We start from the raw sequence: 18,675 nt of genomic DNA, 5'->3' as shown, positions 1-18,675 counted from the left end.
CTCAGCACGGCGTGTGTCATCTTTGCCTAGATAAGGGAAGCCATTTGCCAGATATTTGCTCCTCTTATCAACAGCTAGCCAATATTTGTGGCCATATTTATCTGGTTTGGAAGGCATGTACTGCGTGAATGGACACCTAGTTTTGCTTGGGAAAAGTTGCTCATCCACCGTTATGTATGGGCCAGGTTTGTAACACGCAATACAATTTTCAATAAACCTGTCCCACACAGTAGAAAATAGAGCAAATTTGTCCGTTTGCAGTCTCTCCGATCGAGTAGATTTCTCATCAAATCTGAGAAACCTCATAATTTCAACAAAGCGGTCCCTAGACATTGTCGCTTTTCAAAACGGTATTCCCCAGTCATTACACCAAATACTGCTAATTGAGTGACGGTTCGTGCCAGATATTCCACGAGCATAGAATATCGCAATGAATGCATCTAGCTCCTCATCAGATAGAGTTTGTTCAGCATTACACAGTAATACAAGCAGGTAAAACACAAGGAAAATGTGAAAAGTTGACATGTAAATTGAACTACATCTATATGAACATGAGGGTAAATAAGACAGAGTGAAAAAATTATGCACAAAACTTTATAGCAACATTTAGTGACAAAAGGACCTCAAAATATAGTAGGGAGTCAAAATGACTCCCTTCAGTAGTTCTTGGTAAATTTTGAAAAAAACGCGCAAATTTTTCACCAAAATTATTTATTCTCACAAAATCTTTTTTCACATCATATTTGAGGAAAAGTCACCGAGTTTCAAGCCGGAATTCTGAAAAATGTAGTCACAGAAGAGAAATAAAAAACGAAAGGAGTCAAAATGACTCCATCAGTAGTTCTAGTGTTAAACTATATGGAGGACTATGGGGAGTGCATTATACTATATGGAGGAGTATGGGGAGAACATATACTATATGGAGGACTATGGTATTCATTATACTATATGGAGGACTATAGGGAGTGCATTATACTATATGGAGGACTATGGGATGCATTATGTTTTATGGAGGACTATGGGGAGTGCATTATTCTATATGGAGGAGTATGGGGAGAGCATATACTATATGGAGGACTATGGGATTTATTATACTATATGGAGGACTATAGGGAGTGCCTTATACTATATGGAGGACTATGGGATGCATTATGTTTTATGGAGGACTATGGGGAGTGCATTATGGAGGAGTATGGAGAGAGCATATACTATATGGAGGACTATGGGATTCATTATACTATATGGAGGACTATAGGGAGTGCATTATACTATATGGAGGACTATGGGATGCATTATGTTTTATGGAGGACTATGGGGAGTGCATTATTCTATATGGAGGAATATGGGGGTGCATAATACTATATGGAGGAATATGGGGAGTTTATTATACCATATTGTGGACTATGGGGAGTGCATTATACTATATAGTGGACTATGGGGAGTGCATTATACTATATGGAGGACTATGGGGAGTGAATTATACTATATGGAGGACTATGGGGGTCCATTATACTATATGGAGGACTATGGCGAGAGCATTATACTATATGGAGGACTATGGAGAGTGCATTATACTATATGGAGGACTACGGGGAGTACATTATACTATATGGAGGACTATGGGGAGTGCATTGTACTGTATGGAGGAGTATTGGGAGTGCATTATATTATATGAACGGCTATTGGGCACATTATACTATATGGAGTACTGTGGTGAGTGCATCATACTGTATGGAGGACTATGGGGAGTGCATTATACCATATGGAGCACTATGGGGAGTGCATTGTACTATATAGAGGACTATGGGGAGTGTATTACACTATATGGAGGACTATGGGGTGCATTGTACTATATAGAGGACTATGGGATGCATTATACTATATGGAGGACAATGGGGAGTGCATTATACTGTATGGAGGACTATGAGGAGTGCATTATGCTATATGAAGGACTATGGGATGCGTTATACTATATGAAGGACTATGGGATGCATTATACTATATGGACGACTATGGGGAGTGCATTATACTATATGGAGGACTATGGGATGCATTAAACTATATAGAGGATTATGGGGAGTACATTATACTATATGGAGGACTATGGGATGCATTATGTTATATGGAGGACTATGGGGAGTGCATTATACTATATGGAGGACTATGGGATGCATTATATTATATGGAGGATCATGAGAAGTTCATTATATTATATGGAGGACTATGGGGAGTGCATTATACTATATGGAGGACTATGGGATGCATTATATTATATTGAGGACTATGGGGAGTGCGTTATACTTTATGTAGGACTATGGGATGCATTATATTATATGGAGGACCATGGGAAGTTCATTATACTGTATGAAGGACTATGGGGAGTGCATTATACTATATGTAGGACTACGGGATGCATTATTTTATATGAAGGACTATGAGGAGTGCATTTTACTATATGGAGGACTATGTGGTACATTATACTATATGGAGGACTATGGGGAGTGCATTATGCTATATAGAGGACTATGGGGAGTGAATTATACTGTATGGAGGACAATGTGGTGCATTATACTATATGGAGGACTATGAGGAGTGCATTATACTGTTTGGAGGACTATGTCATGTATTATACTATATGAAGGTCTATGTGGTGCATTATACTATATGGAGGACTATGGGGAGTGTATTATACTATATGGAGGACTATGGGGAGTGCAGTATGCTATATAGAAGACTATGGGGAGTGCATTATACTATATGGAGGACTATGGGGAGTGCATTATACTATATAGAGGACTGTGGGGAGTCTATTAAACTATACGGAGGACTATGGGATGCATTATACCATATGAAGGAATATGTGATGCATTCTATTATATGGAGGATTATGGGCAGTGCATTATACTGTATGGAGGAATATGTGGTGCATTATACTATATGGAGTACTATGGGGAGTGCATTATACTATATGGAGGACTATGGGGAGTGCATTATACCATATGGAGGACTATGGGATGCATTATGTTATATGGAGCACTATGAGGAGTGCATTTTACTATATGGAGGACTATGGGGGTGCATTACACTATATGGAGGACTATGGCGAGAGCATTATACTATATGGAGGACTATGGAGAGTGCATTATACTATATGGAGGACTATGGGGAATGCATTATACTATATGGAGGACTATGGGGAATGCATTATTCTGTATGGAGGACTATGGGGAGTACATTATATTATATGGAGGGCTATGGGGCACATTATACTATATGGAGGACAAGGGGGAGTGCATTATACTGTATGGAGGACTATGGGGAGTGCATTATACTATATAGAGGACTATATGATGCATTATATTATATGAAGGACTATGGGGAGTGCATTATACAATATAAAACACTATGGGGAGTGCATTATACTATATGGAGGACTATGGGGAGTGTATTATACTATATGGAGGACTATGGGATGCATTGTACTATATAGAGGACTATGGGATGCATTATACTATATGGAGGATTATTGGGAGTGCATTATACTGTATGGAGGACTATGAGGAGTGCATTATACTATATGAAGGACTATGGGATGCATTGTACTATATGGAGGACTATGGGGATTGAATTATACTGTATGGAGGACTATGAGGAGTGCATTATACTATAAGGAGGACTATATGAAGTGCACTATACTATATGGAGGACTACGGTATGTATTATACTGTATAGAGGACTATGGGGATTACATTATACTATATGGAGGACTATGGGATGCATTATGCTATATGGAGGACTATGGGGAGTGCATTATTCTATATGGAGGACTATGGGATGCATTATATTATATGGAGGACCATGGGGAGTTCATTATAATATATGGAGGACCATGGGGAGTGCATTATACTGTATGGAGGACTATGGGAAGCATAATATTATATGGAGGACTATGGGGAGTGCATTATACTATATGGAGGACTATGGGATGCATTATATTATATGGAGGACCATGGGGAGTTCATTATACTTTATGGAGGACTATGGGGAGTGCATTAAACTATATGTAGCAGTATGGGGAGTGTATTATACTATTTGGAGGACTATGGGATGCATTATTTTATATGAAGGACTATGAGGAGTGCAATATGCTATATGGATGAGTATGTGGTCCATTATACTATAATGAGGACTATGGGGAGTGCATTATGCTATATGGATGACTCTGGGGAGTGGATTATACTGTATGGAGGACTATGTGGTGCATTATACTATATGGAGGACTATGTGGTGCATTGTACTATATGAAGGACTATGGTGAGTTCATTATAGTATATGGAGGACTATGGGGAGTGCATTATACTATATGGAGGACTATGGGGAGTTCATTATACTGTATGGAGGACTATGTGGTGTATTATACTATATGGAGGACTATGTAGTGCATTATACTATATGGAGGACTATGGGGAGTGTATTATACTATATGAAAGACTATGGGGAATGCAGTATTGTATATGGAAGACTAAGGGGAGTGCATTATACTATATTGAGGACTATGGGGAGTGTATTATACTATATAGAGGACTGTGGGGAGTCAATTATACTATACGGAGGACTATGGGATGCATTATACTATGTGGAGGAATATGGGATGCATACTATTATATTAAGGACTATGGGGAGTGCATTATACTATATGGATAACTATGGGGAGTGCATTATACTGTATGGAGGACTATGTGGTGCATTATACTGTAAGGAGTACTATGGGGAGTGCAATATACTATATGGAGGACTATGGGGAGTGCATTATACTGTATGGAGGACTATATGGTGCATTATACTATAAGGAGGACTATGGGGAGTGCATTATACTATATGAAGGACTATAGGGAGTGCATTATACTATATGGAGGACTATGGGGAGTGGATTATACGTATGGAGGACTTTGTGGTGCATTATACTATATGGAGGACTATGTGGTGCATTATACTATATGGAGGACTATGGGGAGTGTATTATACTATATGGAGGACTATGGGGAGCGCAGTATGCTATATGGAAGACTATGGGGAGAATATTATACTATATAGAGGACTGTGGGGAATCCATTATACTATATGGAGGACTACGGCATGCATTATATTATATGGAGGACTATGTGGAATGCATTATGCTATATGGAGGACTATGGGATGCATTATACTATATGGAGAACTATGGGGAGCATATTATACTATATGGAGGACTATGGGATGCATTATACTATATGGAGGAATGTGGGACGCATTCTATTTTATGGAGGACTATGGGAAGTGCATTATACTGTATGGAGTACTATGTGGTGCATTATCCTATATGGAAGACTATGGGGAGAATATTATACTATATAGAGGACTGTGGGGAATCCATTATACTATATGGAGGACTACGGCATGCATTATATTATATGGAGGACTATGGGGAATGCATTATGCTATATGGAGGACTATGGGATGCATTATACTATATGGAGGACTATGGGGAGTGTATTATACTATATGGAGGATTATGGGATGCATTATACTATATAGAGGACTGTGGGGAGTCCATTATACTATATGGAGGACTATGGGATGCATTATATTATATGGAGGACTATGGGGGGGGTGCATTATGCTATATGGAGAACTATGGGATGCATTATACTATATGGAGGACTATGGGGAGTGTATTATACTATATGGAGAAGTATGGGATGCATTATACCATATGGAGGACTATGGGGAGTGCATTATACTTTATGGAGGACTATGGGGAGTCCATTATACTATATGGAGGACTATGGGATGCATTATTATATGGAGGACTATGGGGAGTGCATTGTAATACACTGCTCAAAAAAATAAAGCAAACACTCAAATAACCCATCCTAGATCTGAAAGAATGAAATATTCTCATTGAATATTTTGTTCTGTACAAAGTTGAATGTGCTGACAACAAAATCACACAAAAATCATCAATGGAAATCAAATTTATTAAGCAATGGAGGCCTGGATTTGGAGTCACCCCCAAAATTAAAGTGGAAAAACACACTACAGGCTGATCCAACTTTGATGTAATGTCCTTAAAACAAGACAAAATGAGGCTCAGTATTGTGTGTGGCCTCCACGTGCCTGCATGACCTCCCTACAATGCCTGGGCATGCTCCTGATGAGGTTGCGGATGGTCTCCTGTGGGATCTCCTCCCAGACCTGGACTAAAGCATCCGCCAACTCCTGGACAGTCTGTGGTGCAACATGACGTTGGTGGATGGAGCGAGACATGATGTCCCAGATGTGCTCAATCAGATTCAGGTCTGGGGAACGGGCGGGACAGTCCATAACCTCAATGCCTTCATCTTGCAGGAACTGCTGACACACTCCAGCCACATGAGGTCTGGCATTGTCCTGCATTAGGAGGAACCCAGGGCCAACCACACCAGCATATGGTCTCACAAGGGGTCTGAGGATCTCATCTTGGTACCGAATGGCAGTCAGGCTACCTCTGGCGAGCACATGGAGGGCTGTGCGGCCCTCCAAAGAAATGCCACCCCACACCATTACAGACCCACTGCCAAACCGGTCATGCTGAAGGATGTTGCAGGCAGCAGATCGCTCTCCACGGCGTCTCCAGACTCTGTCACGTCTGTCACACGTGCTCAGTGTGAACCTGCTTTCATCTGTGAAGAGCACAGGGCGCCAGTGGCGACTTTGCCAACCCTGGTGTTCTAAGGCAAATGCCAAGCGTCCTGCACGGTGTTGGGCTGTGAGCACAACCCTCATCTGTGGACATCCGGCCCTCATTCCAACCTCATGGAGTCGGTTTCTAACCGTTTGTGCAGACACATGCAGATTTGTGGCCTGTTGGAGGTCATTTTGCAGGGCTCTGGCAGTGCTCCTCCTGTTCCTCCTAGCACAAAGGCGGAGGTAGCGGTCCTGCTGCTGGGTTGTTGCCCTCCTACGGCCCCCTCCATGTCTCCTGGTGTACTGGCCTGTCTCCTGGTAGCGCCTCCAGCCTCTGGACACTACGCTGACAGACACAGCAAGCCTTCTTGCCACAGCTCGCATTGATGTGCCATCCTGGATGAGCTGCACTACCTGAGCAACTTCTGTGGGTTGTAGAGTCCGTCTCTTGCTACCACGAATGTGAAAGCACAACCAACATTCAAAAGTGACCAAAACATCAGCCAGAAAGCATTGGTACTGAGATGTGGTCTGTGGTCCCCACCTGCAGAACCACTCCTTTATTGAGGGTGTCTTGATAATTGCCAATAATTTCCATCTATTGTCTATTCCATTTGCACAACAAAATATGAAATTAATTGTCAATCAGTGTTGCTTCCTAAGTGGACAGTTTGATTTCACAGAAGTTTGATTTACGTGGAGTTATATTCTGTTGTTTAAGTGTTCCCTTTATTTTTTGAGCAGTGTATATGGAGGACTATGGGGAGTGCATTATACTATATGGAGGACTATGGGATGCATTATATTATATGAAGGACTATGTGGAGTGCATTATACTATATGGAGGACTATGGGGAGTGTATTATACTATATAGAGGATTGTGGGGAGTCCATTATACTATATGGAGGACTATGGGATGCATTATACCATATGGAGGACTATGGGATGCATTATATTATATGGAGGACTATGGTTTGCATTATAGTATAGAGAGGACTATGAGGAGTGTATTATACTATGTGGAGGACTATGGAACGCATTATACTATATGGAGGACTATGGGGAAAGCTTTATACTATATGGAGGACTGTGTGGTGCATTATACTATATGGAGGACTATGGGGAGTGCATTATACTGTATGGAGGACTATGTTGTGCATTATATTAAATGGAGGACTATGGGGAGTGCATTATACTATATGGAGGACTATGGTGTTGTGGTGTTGCTATCAGAGTGTCAAGAGTGGGAGAAGAGGGTTGCATTGACAATCCAACACAATGGGCAGCAATTTGAACACATTTTATAAGTGGTCATAAAGTTACATTAAAACCAAGCACACCATTGTTTTTCTTATCAAATTCTCAATAAGTTTGATGTGTCACATGACCCTCTTTCCTTTGAAAAAAATAAAGTTGGATCCAAAATGGCCGACTTCAAAATAGCCGCCATGGTCACCACCCATCTGGAAAAGTTTTCCCCTCACATATACTAATGTGCCACAAACAGTAAGTTGATATTACCAACCATTCCCATTTAATTTAGGTGTATCCATGTAAATGGCCCACCCTGTATATAATCAGAATGGGGGGGTCCAAATCTTGCTCCGGGACCCATCAGCCTCGTTACGCCACTGGTTATATATTATACTAGCTATTGAACCCCTTCTACGCCCGGGTGGTGAGCATTTTTATTGGTATATTTCTGGCGCCATTTTTTTTTAAGACACTGTCTGCAAATTCGCATATACATTGTCTTCAATAAAATAGCGCCGGATAAGCGCCATTTTACTGAAGTAATGTACTACAATGTCAACACAGCAGTGCACACGTGCCAGCCAAAGGGATAATGGTGATGGGTGGTGCATGCGCACTGCTATGTTGACGTTGTAGTACATTACTTCAATAAAATGGCGCTGGAGTCAGCGTTTGCGCTTATCCGGCGCTATTTTATTGAAGACACTGTATATGCGAATTTGCAGACAGTGTCTTAAAAAAATGGTGCCGGATAGCATGGTATAGGCATACACTGAGTCCGGGTCATTCTATTGAAGTATTGTACTACAAAATTAAAGGGAACCTGTCACCAGAAGTAACACCGTTAACCTGCACATATGTGATTAATCTGCAGGTTAATAGCGTTATTATGTTGCCCGACGCCTGCACGTAGTCGAATGCAGCAGGGAGAAAATAAACCTTCCTGGTATATGATCCCCCAATCCTGGTCCACTTCTTGGTATATGCTCCACCCCATCCTTGTATATGTTCCCCCAATCCTTGTATATGCTCCCCCCATACTGGTATAAGCTCCCCCCATACTGGTATATGCTCCCTCCATCCTGGTATATGCTCCCTCCATCCTGGTATATGCTCCCCCATCCTGGTATATGCTCTCCCCATCCTGGTATATGCTCCCCCATCCTAGTATATACCCCCCCATCCTGGTATATGCTCCCCCCATCCTGGTATATGCTCCCCCCATCCTGTTATATGCTCCCTCCATCCTGGTATATGCTCCCCCATCCTGGTATAACTTCCCCATCCTGGTATATGCTCCCCCCATCCTGGTATATGCTCCCTCCATCCTGGTATATGCTCCCTCCATCCTCGTATATGCTTCCCCTATCCTGGTATATGCTCCCCCAATCCTGGTATATGCTCCCCCAGTCCTCGCATATGCTCCCTCCATCCTGTTATATGCCCCCCATCCTGGTATGTGCTACACCCATCCTGGTATATGCTGCCTCAATCCTCGTATATATGCCCCCCCACCCTGATATATGTCCCCCCATCCTGGTATATGCTTCCCTACCCTGGTATATGCTCCCCCAATTCTTGTATATGCTCCCTCCATCCTGGTATATGCTCCCCCATCCTGGTATATGCTTCCCTATCCTGGTATATGCCCCCCCATCCTGTTATATGCTCCCTCCATCCTGGTATATGCCCCCATCCTGGTATATGCTCCCCCCATCCTGGTATATGCTCCCCCCATCCTGGTATATCCCCCCATCCTGGTATATGCTCCCCCATCCTGGTATATGCTCCCCCCATCCTGGTATATGCCCCCCATCCTGGTATATGCTCCCCCTCATCCTGGTATATGCTCCCCCCATCCTGGTATATGCTCCCCCCATCCTGGTATATGCCCCCTCCATCCTGGTATATGTCCCCCATCCTGGTATGTGCTCCCCCCAACCTGGTATATACCCCCCATCCTGGTATATGCTCCCCCCATCCTGGTATATGCTCCCCCTATCCTGTTATATGCTCCCACCATCCTGGTATATGCTCCCCCATCCTGGTATATACTTCCCCATCCTGGTATATGCTCCCCCCATACTGGTATATGCTCCCCCCATCCTGGTATATGCTCCCTCCATCCTGGTATATGCTCCCTCCATCCTCGTATATGGTTCCCCTATCCTGGTATATGCTCCCTCCATTCTGGTATATGCCCCCCCATTCTGGTATACACTCCATCCATCCTGGTATATGCTGCCTTAATCCTCGTATATGCCTCCCCACCCTGGTATATGCTCCCCATCCTGGTATATGCTTCCCTACCCTGGTATATGCTCCCCCAATTCTTGTATATGCTCCCTCCATCCTGGTATATGCCCCCCATCTTGTTATATGCTCCCTCCATCCTGGTATAATCTCCCCCCATCCTGGTATATGCTCCCCCATCCTGGTATATGCTCCCCCCATCCTGGTATATGCTCCCCCTATCCTGGTATATCCCCCATCCTGGTATATGCTCCTCCCCATCCTGATATATGCTCCCCCCATACTGGTATATGTTCCCCCATCCTGGTATATGCTCCCCCCCATCCTTGTATATGCTCCCTCCATCCTCGTATATGGTTCCCCTATCCTGGTATATGCTCCCTCCATTCTGGTATATGCCCCCCCATTCTGGTATACACTCCACCCATCCTGGTATATGCTGCCTCAATCCTCGTATATGCCTCCCCACCCTGGTATATGCCCCCCATCCTGGTATATGCTTCCCTACCCTGGTATATGCTCCCCCAATTCTTGTATATGCTCCCTCCATCCTGGTATATGCCCCCCATCTTGTTATATGCTCCCTCCATCCTGGTATATTCTCCCCCCATCCTGGTATATGCTCCCCCATCCTGGTATATGCTCCCCCCATCCTGGTATATGCTCCCCCTATCCTGGTATATCCCCTCATCCTGGTATATGCTCCTCCCCATCCTGGTATATGCTCCCCCCATACTGGTATATGTTCCCCCATCCTGGTATATGCTCCCCCCCATCCTGGTATATGATCCCCCAATCCTGGTCCCCTTCTTGGTATATGCTCCCCCCCATCCTTGTATATGTTCCCCCAATCCTCGTATATGCTCCCCCCATACTGGTATAAGCTCCCCCCATACTGGTATATGCTCCCTCCATCCTGGTATATGCTCCCTCCATCCTGGTATATGCTCCCCCATCTTGGAATATGCTCTCCCCATCCTGGTATATGCTCCCCCATCCTGGTATATACCCCCCCATCCAGGTATATGCTCCCCCCATCCTGGTATATGCTCCCCCCATCCTGTTATATGCTCCCTCCATCCTGGTATATGCTCCCCCATCCTGGTATATACTTCCCCATTCTGGTATATGCTCCCCCCATCCTGGTATATACCCCCCCCATCCTGGTATATGCTCCCCCCATCCTGGTATATGCTCCCCCCATCCTGTTATATGCTCCCTCCATCCTGGTATATGCTCCCCCATCCTGGTATATACTTCCCCATTCTGGTATATGCTCCCCCCATCCTGGTATATGCTCCCTCCATCCTGGTATATGCTCCCTCCATCCTCATATATGCTTCCCCTATCCTGGTATATGCTCCCCCAATCCTGGTATATGCTCCCCCCATCCTGGTATATGCTCCTCCTATCCTGGTATATCCCCCATCCTGGTATATGCTCCTCCCCATCCTGATATATGCTCCCCCCATACTGGTATATGTTCCCCCATCCTGGTATATGCTCCCCCCCATCCTGGTATATGCTCCCTCCATCCTCGTATATGGTTCCCCTATCCTGGTATATGCTCCCTCCATTCTGGTATATGCCCCCCCATTCTGGTATACACTCCACCCATCCTGGTATATGCTGCCTCAATCCTCGTATATGCCTCCCCACCCTGGTATATGCCCCCCATCCTGGTATATGCTTCCCTACCCTGGTATATGCTCCCCCAATTCTTGTATATGCTCCCTCCATCCTGGTATATGCCCCCCATCTTGTTATATGCTCCCTCCATCCTGGTATATTCTCCCCCCATCCTGGTATATGCTCCCCCATCCTGGTATATGCTCCCCCCATCCTGGTATATGCTCCCCCTATCCTGGTATATCCCCTCATCCTGGTATATGCTCCTCCCCATCCTGGTATATGCTCCCCCCATACTGGTATATCTTCCCCCATCCTGGTATATGCTCCCCCCCATCCTGGTATATGATCCCCCAATCCTGGTCCCCTTCTTGGTATATGCTCCCCCTCATCCTTGTATATGTTCCCCCAATCCTCGTATATGCTCCCCCCATACTGGTATAAGCTCCCCCCATACTGGTATATGCTCCCTCCATCCTGGTATATGCTCCCTCCATCCTGGTATATGCTCCCCCATCTTGGTATATGCTCTCCCCATCCTGGTATATGCTCCCCCATCCTGGTATATACCCCCCCCATCCAGGCATATGCTCCCCCCATCCTGGTATATGCTCCCCCCATCCTGTTATATGCTCCCTCCATCCTGGTATATGCTCCCCCATCCTGGTATATACTTCCCCATTCTGGTATATGCTCCCCCCATCCTGGTATATACCCCCCCATCCTGGTATATGCTCCCCCCATCCTGGTATATGCTCCCCCCATCCTGTTATATGCTCCCTCCATCCTGGTATATGCTCCCCCATCCTGGTATATACTTCCCCATTCTGGTATATGCTCCCCCCATCCTGGTATATGCTCCCTCCATCCTGGTATATGCTCCCTCCATCCTCATATATGCTTCCCCTATCCTGGTATATGCTCCCCCAATCCTGGTATATGCTCCCCCCATCCTGGTATATGCTCCCCCCATCCTGGTATATGCCCCCTCCATCCTGGTATATGTCCCCCATCCTGGTATGTGCTCCCCCCATCCTGGTATATACCCCCCATCCTGGTATATGCTCCCCCCATCCTGGTATATGCTCCCCCTATCCTGTTATATGCTCCCACCATCCTGGTATATGCTCCCCCATCCTGGTATATACTTCCCCATCCTGGTATATGCTCCCCCCATACTGGTATATGCTCCCCCCATCCTGGTATATGCTCCCTCCATCCTGGTATATGCTCCCTCCATCCTCGTATATGGTTCCCCTATCCTGGTATATGCTCCCTCCATTCTGGTATATGCCCCCCCATTCTGGTATACACTCCATCCATCCTGGTATATGCTGCCTTAATCCTCGTATATGCCTCCCCACCCTGGTATATGTCTCCCATCCTGGTATATGCTTCCCTACCCTGGTATATGCTCCCCCAATTCTTGTATATGCTCCCTCCATCCTGGTATATGCCCCCTATCTTGTTATATGCTCCCTCCATCCTGGTATATTCTCCCCCCATCCTGGTATATGCTCCCCCATCCTGGTATATGCTCCCCCCATCCTGGTATATGCTCCCCCTATCCTGGTATATCCCCCCATCCTGGTATATGCTCCTCCCCATCCTGGTATATGCTCCCCCCATACTGGTATATGTTCCCCCATCCTGGTATATGCTCCCCCCCATCCTGGTATATGCTCCCTCCATCCTCGTATATGGTTCCCCTATCCTGGTATATGCTCCCTCCATTCTGGTATATGCCCCCCCATTCTGGTATACACTCCACCCATCCTGGTATATGCTGCCTCAATCCTCGTATATGCCTCCCCACAATGGTATATGCCCCCATCCTGGTATATGCTTCCCTACCCTGGTATATGCTCCCCCAATTCTTGTATATGCTCCCTCCATCCTGGTATATGCCCCCCATCTTGTTATATGCTCCCTCCATCCTGGTATATTCTCCCCCCATCCTGGTATATGCTCCCCCATCCTGGTATATGCTCCCCCCATCCTGGTATATGCTCCCCCTATCCTGGTATATCCCCTCATCCTGGTATATGCTCCTCCCCATCCTGGTATATGCTCCCCCCATACTGGTATATGTTCCCCCATCCTGGTATATGCTCCCCCCATCCTGGTATATGATCCCCCAATCCTGGTCCCCTTCTTGGTATATGCACCCCCCCATCCTTGTATATGTTCCCCCAATCCTCGTATATGCTCCCCCCATACTGGTATAAGCTCCCCCCATACTGGTATATGCTCCCTCCATCCTGGTATATGCTCCCTCCATCCTGGTATATGCTCCCCCATCTTGGTATATGCTCTCCCCATCCTGGTATATGCTTCCCCATCCTGGTATATACCCCCCCATCCTGGTATATGCTCCCCCCATCCTGGTATATGCTCCCCACATCCTGTTATATGCTCCCTCCATCCTGGTATATGCTCCCCCATCCTGGTATATACTTCCCCATTCTGGTATATGCTCCCCCCATCCTAGTATATACCCCCCCATCCTGGTATATGCTCCCCCCATCCTGGTATATGCTCCCCCCATCCTGTTATATGCTCCCTCCATCCTGGTATATGCTCCCCCATCCTGGTATATACTTCCCCATTCTGGTATATGCTCCCCCCATCCTGGTATATACCCCACCATCCTGGTATATGCTCCCCCCATCCTGGTATATGCTCCCCCCATCCTGTTATATGCTCCCTCCATCCTGGTATATGCTCCCCCATCCTGGTATATACTTCCCCTATCCTGGTATATGCTCCCCAATCCTGGTATATGCTCCCCCAATCCTCGTATATGCTCCCTCCATCCTGTTATATGCCCCCCCATCCTGGTATATGCTCCACCCATCCTGGTATATGCTGCCTCAATCCTCGTATATGCCCCCCCACCCTGGTATATGTCCCCCCATCCTGGTATATGCTTCCCTACCCTGGTATATGCTCACCCAATTCTTGTATATGCTCCCTCCATCCTGGTATATGCCCCCCCATCCTGGTATATGCTTCCCTATCCTGGTATATGCCCCCCCATCCTGTTATATGCTCCCTCCATCCTGGTATGTGTCCCCATCCTGGTATATGCTCCCCCATCCTGGTATATGCTCCCCCCATCCTAGTATATGCTCCTCCCCATCCTGGTATATGCTCCCCCCATCCTGGTATATGCCCCCCATTCTGGTATATGCCCCCCATCCTGGTATGTGCTCCCCCATCCTGGTATATGCTCCCTCCATCCTGGTATATGCTCCCTCCATCCTCGTATATGCTTCCCCTATCCTGGTATATGCTCCCCCAATCCTGGTATATGCTCACCCAATGCTAGTATATGCTCCCTCCATCCTGGTATATGCCCCCCCATTCTCGTATATGCTCCCCCCTATCCTGTTATATGCTCCCTCCATCCTGGTATATGCTCCCCCATCCTGGTATATACTTCCCCATCCTGGTATATGCTCCCCCCATCCTGGTATATGCTCCCCCCATCCTGGTATATGCTCCCTCCATCCTGATATATGCTCCCTCCATCCTCGTATATGCTTACCCTATACTGGTATATGCCCCCCATCCTGGTATATGCCCCCCATCCTGGTATATCCCCACATTCTGGTATATGCTCCCCCGTTATATGCTCCCCCATCCTAGTATATGCTCCCCCATCCTGGTATATGCTCCCCCATCCTGGTATATGCCCCCCATCCTGGTATATGTCCCCCATCCTGGTATGTGCTCCCCCCATCCTGGTATATACCCCACATCCTGGTATATGCTCCCCCCATCCTGGTATGTGCTCCCCCTATCCTGTTATATGCTCCCACCATCCTGGTATATGCTCCCCCATCCTGGTATATACTTCCCCATCCTGGTATATGCTTCCCCCATCCTGGTATATGCTCCCCCCATCCTGGTATATGCTCCATCCATCCTGGTATATGCTCCCTCCATCCTCGTATATGCTCCCCTATCCTGGTATATGCTCCCTCCATTCTGGTATATGCCCCCCCATTCTGGTATACACTCCACCCATCCTGGTATATGCTGCCTCAATCCTCGTATATGCCTCCCCACCCTGGTATATGCCCCCCATCCTGGTATATGCTTCCCTACCCTGGTATATGCTACCCCAATTCTTGTATATGCTCCCTCCATCCTGGTATATGCCCCCCATCTTGTTATATGCTCCCTCCATCCTGGTATATTCTCTCCCCATCCTGGTATATGCTCCCCCATCCTGGTATATGCTCCCCCCATCCTGGTATATGCTCCCCCTATCCTGGTATATCCCCCCATCCTGGTATATGCTCCTCCCCATCCTGTTATATGCTCCCCCCATACTGGTATATGTTCCCCCATCCTGGTATATGCTCCCCCCCATCCTGGTATATGATCCCCCAATCCTGGTCCCCTTCTTGGTATATGTTCCCCCCCATCCTTGTATATGTTCCCCCAATCCTCGTATATGCTCCCCCCATACTGGTATAAGCTCCCCCCATACTGGTATATGCTCCCCCATCTTGGTATATGCTCTCCCCATCCTGGTATATGCTCCCCCATCCTGGTATATACCCCCCCATGCTGGTATATGCTCCCCCCATCCTGGTATATGCTCCCCCCATCCTGTTATATGCGCCCTCCATCCTGGTATATGCTCCCCCATCCTGGTATATACTTCCCCATTCTGGTATATGCTCCCCCCATCCTGTTATATGCTCCCTCCATCCTGGTATATGCTCCCTCCATCCTCATATATGCTTCCCCTATCCTGGTATATGCTCCCCCAATCCTGGTATATGCTCCCCCAATCCTCGTATATGCTCCCTCCATCCTGTTATATGCCCCCCCATCCTGGTATATGCTCAACCTATCCTGATATATGCTGCCTCAATCCTCGTATATGCCCCCCCACCCTGGTATATGTCCCCCCATCCTGGTATATGCTTCCCTACTCTGGTATATGCTCACCCAATACTTGTATATGCTCCCTCCATCCTTGTATATGCCCCCTATCCTGGTATATGCTTCCCTATCCTGGTATATGCCCCCCCATCCTGTTATATGCTCCTTCCATCCTGGTATGTGCCCCCATCCTGGTATATGCTCCCCCATCCTGGTATATGCTCCCCCCATCCTGGTATATGCTCCTCCCCATCCTGGTATATGCTCCCCCCATCCTGGTATATGCTCCCGCTATCCTGGCATATGCTCCCCCCATCCTGGTATATGCTCCCCCATCCTGATATATGCTCCCCCCAATCCTGGTATATGCCCCCCATCCTGGTATATCCGCCCATTCTGGTATATGCTCCCCCATCCTGGTATATGCTCCCCCATCCTGGTATATGCTCCCCCCATCCTGGTATATGCCGACCATCCTGGTATATGCTCCCCCTCATCCTGGTATATGCTCCCCCCATCCTGGTATATGCTCTCCCCATCCTGGTATATGCCTCCCATCCTGATATATGCCCCTCATCCTGGTATGTGCTCCCCCCATCCTGGTATATACCCCCCATCCTGGTATATGCTCCCCCCATCCTGGTATATGCTCCCCCTATCCTGTTATATGCTCCCTCCATCCTGGTATATGCTCCCCCATCCTGGTATATACTTCCCCATCTTGGTATATGCTCCACCTATCCTGGTATATGCTCCCTCCATCCTGGTATATGCCCCCCCATCCTGGTATATGCTCCACCCATCCTGGTATATGCTGCCTCAATCCTCGTATATGCCCCTCCACCCTGGTATATGCCCCCCATCCTGGTATTTGCTTCCCTACCCTGGTATATGCTCCCCCAATTCTTGTATATGCTCCCTCCATCCTGGTATATGCCCCCCATCCTGTTATATACTCCCTCCATCCTTGTATATGCTCCCCCCATCCTGGTATATGCTCCCCCATCCTGGTATATGCTCCCCCCATCCTGGTATATGCTCCCCCTATCCTGGTATATCCCCCCATCCTGGTACATGCTCCTCCCCATCCTGGTATATGCTCCCCCCATACTGGTATATGCTCCCCCATCCTGGTATATGCTCCCCCCCATCCTGGTATATGCCCCCCATCCTGGTATATGCCCCCCATCCTGGTATATCCCCCCATCCTGGTATATGTTCCCCCCATCCTGGTATATGCTCCCCCATCCTGGTATATGCTCCCCCCATCCTCGTACATGCCCCTCCATCCTGGTATATGCTCCCCCTCATCCTGGTATATGCTCCCCCTACCCTGGTATATGCTCCCCCCTTCCTGGTATATGCCCCCCATCCTGGTATATGCCCCCATCCAGGTATGTGCTCCCCCCATCCTGGTATATGCTCCCCCCATCCTTATATATGTCACCCCCATCCTGGTATATTCTCCCCCCATCCTGGTATATGCTCCCACCTATCCTGGTATATGTCACTCCCCGATCCTGGTATATGCTCCCCCCATCCTGGTATGTCGCCCCCTGATCCTTGTATATGCTCCCTCCCATCCTGGTATATGTCACCCCCGATCCTGGTATATCGTCCCCCCCATCCTGGTATATACTTCCCCTCATCCTGGTATATGCTCCACCCCATCCTAGTATATGTCAACCCCCAATCCTGGTATATGCTCCCCCCATCCTGGTATATGTCACCCCCCGATCGTGGTATGTGCTCCCCCCATCCTGGTATATGTCACCCCCGATCCTGGTATATGCTACCCCCATACTGATATATGCTCCCCCTCATTAGGTATATGCTCCCCCATCCTGGTATATGCTCCCCCTCATTCTGGTATATGCTCCCCCCATTCTGGTATATGCTCCCCCCATCCTGGTATATGCCCCCCCCCATCC

The sequence above is a fragment of the Phyllobates terribilis genome, unplaced genomic scaffold, assembly GCF_046119375.1.
Source record: "Phyllobates terribilis strain yellow unplaced genomic scaffold, ASM4611937v1 Scaffold_19__1_contigs__length_20705806, whole genome shotgun sequence".
In the NCBI taxonomy this organism is placed as follows: domain Eukaryota; kingdom Metazoa; phylum Chordata; class Amphibia; order Anura; family Dendrobatidae; genus Phyllobates; species Phyllobates terribilis.
The sequence above is the reverse complement of the archived record's forward strand: the minus strand, read 5'-3'. Positions refer to the sequence as shown.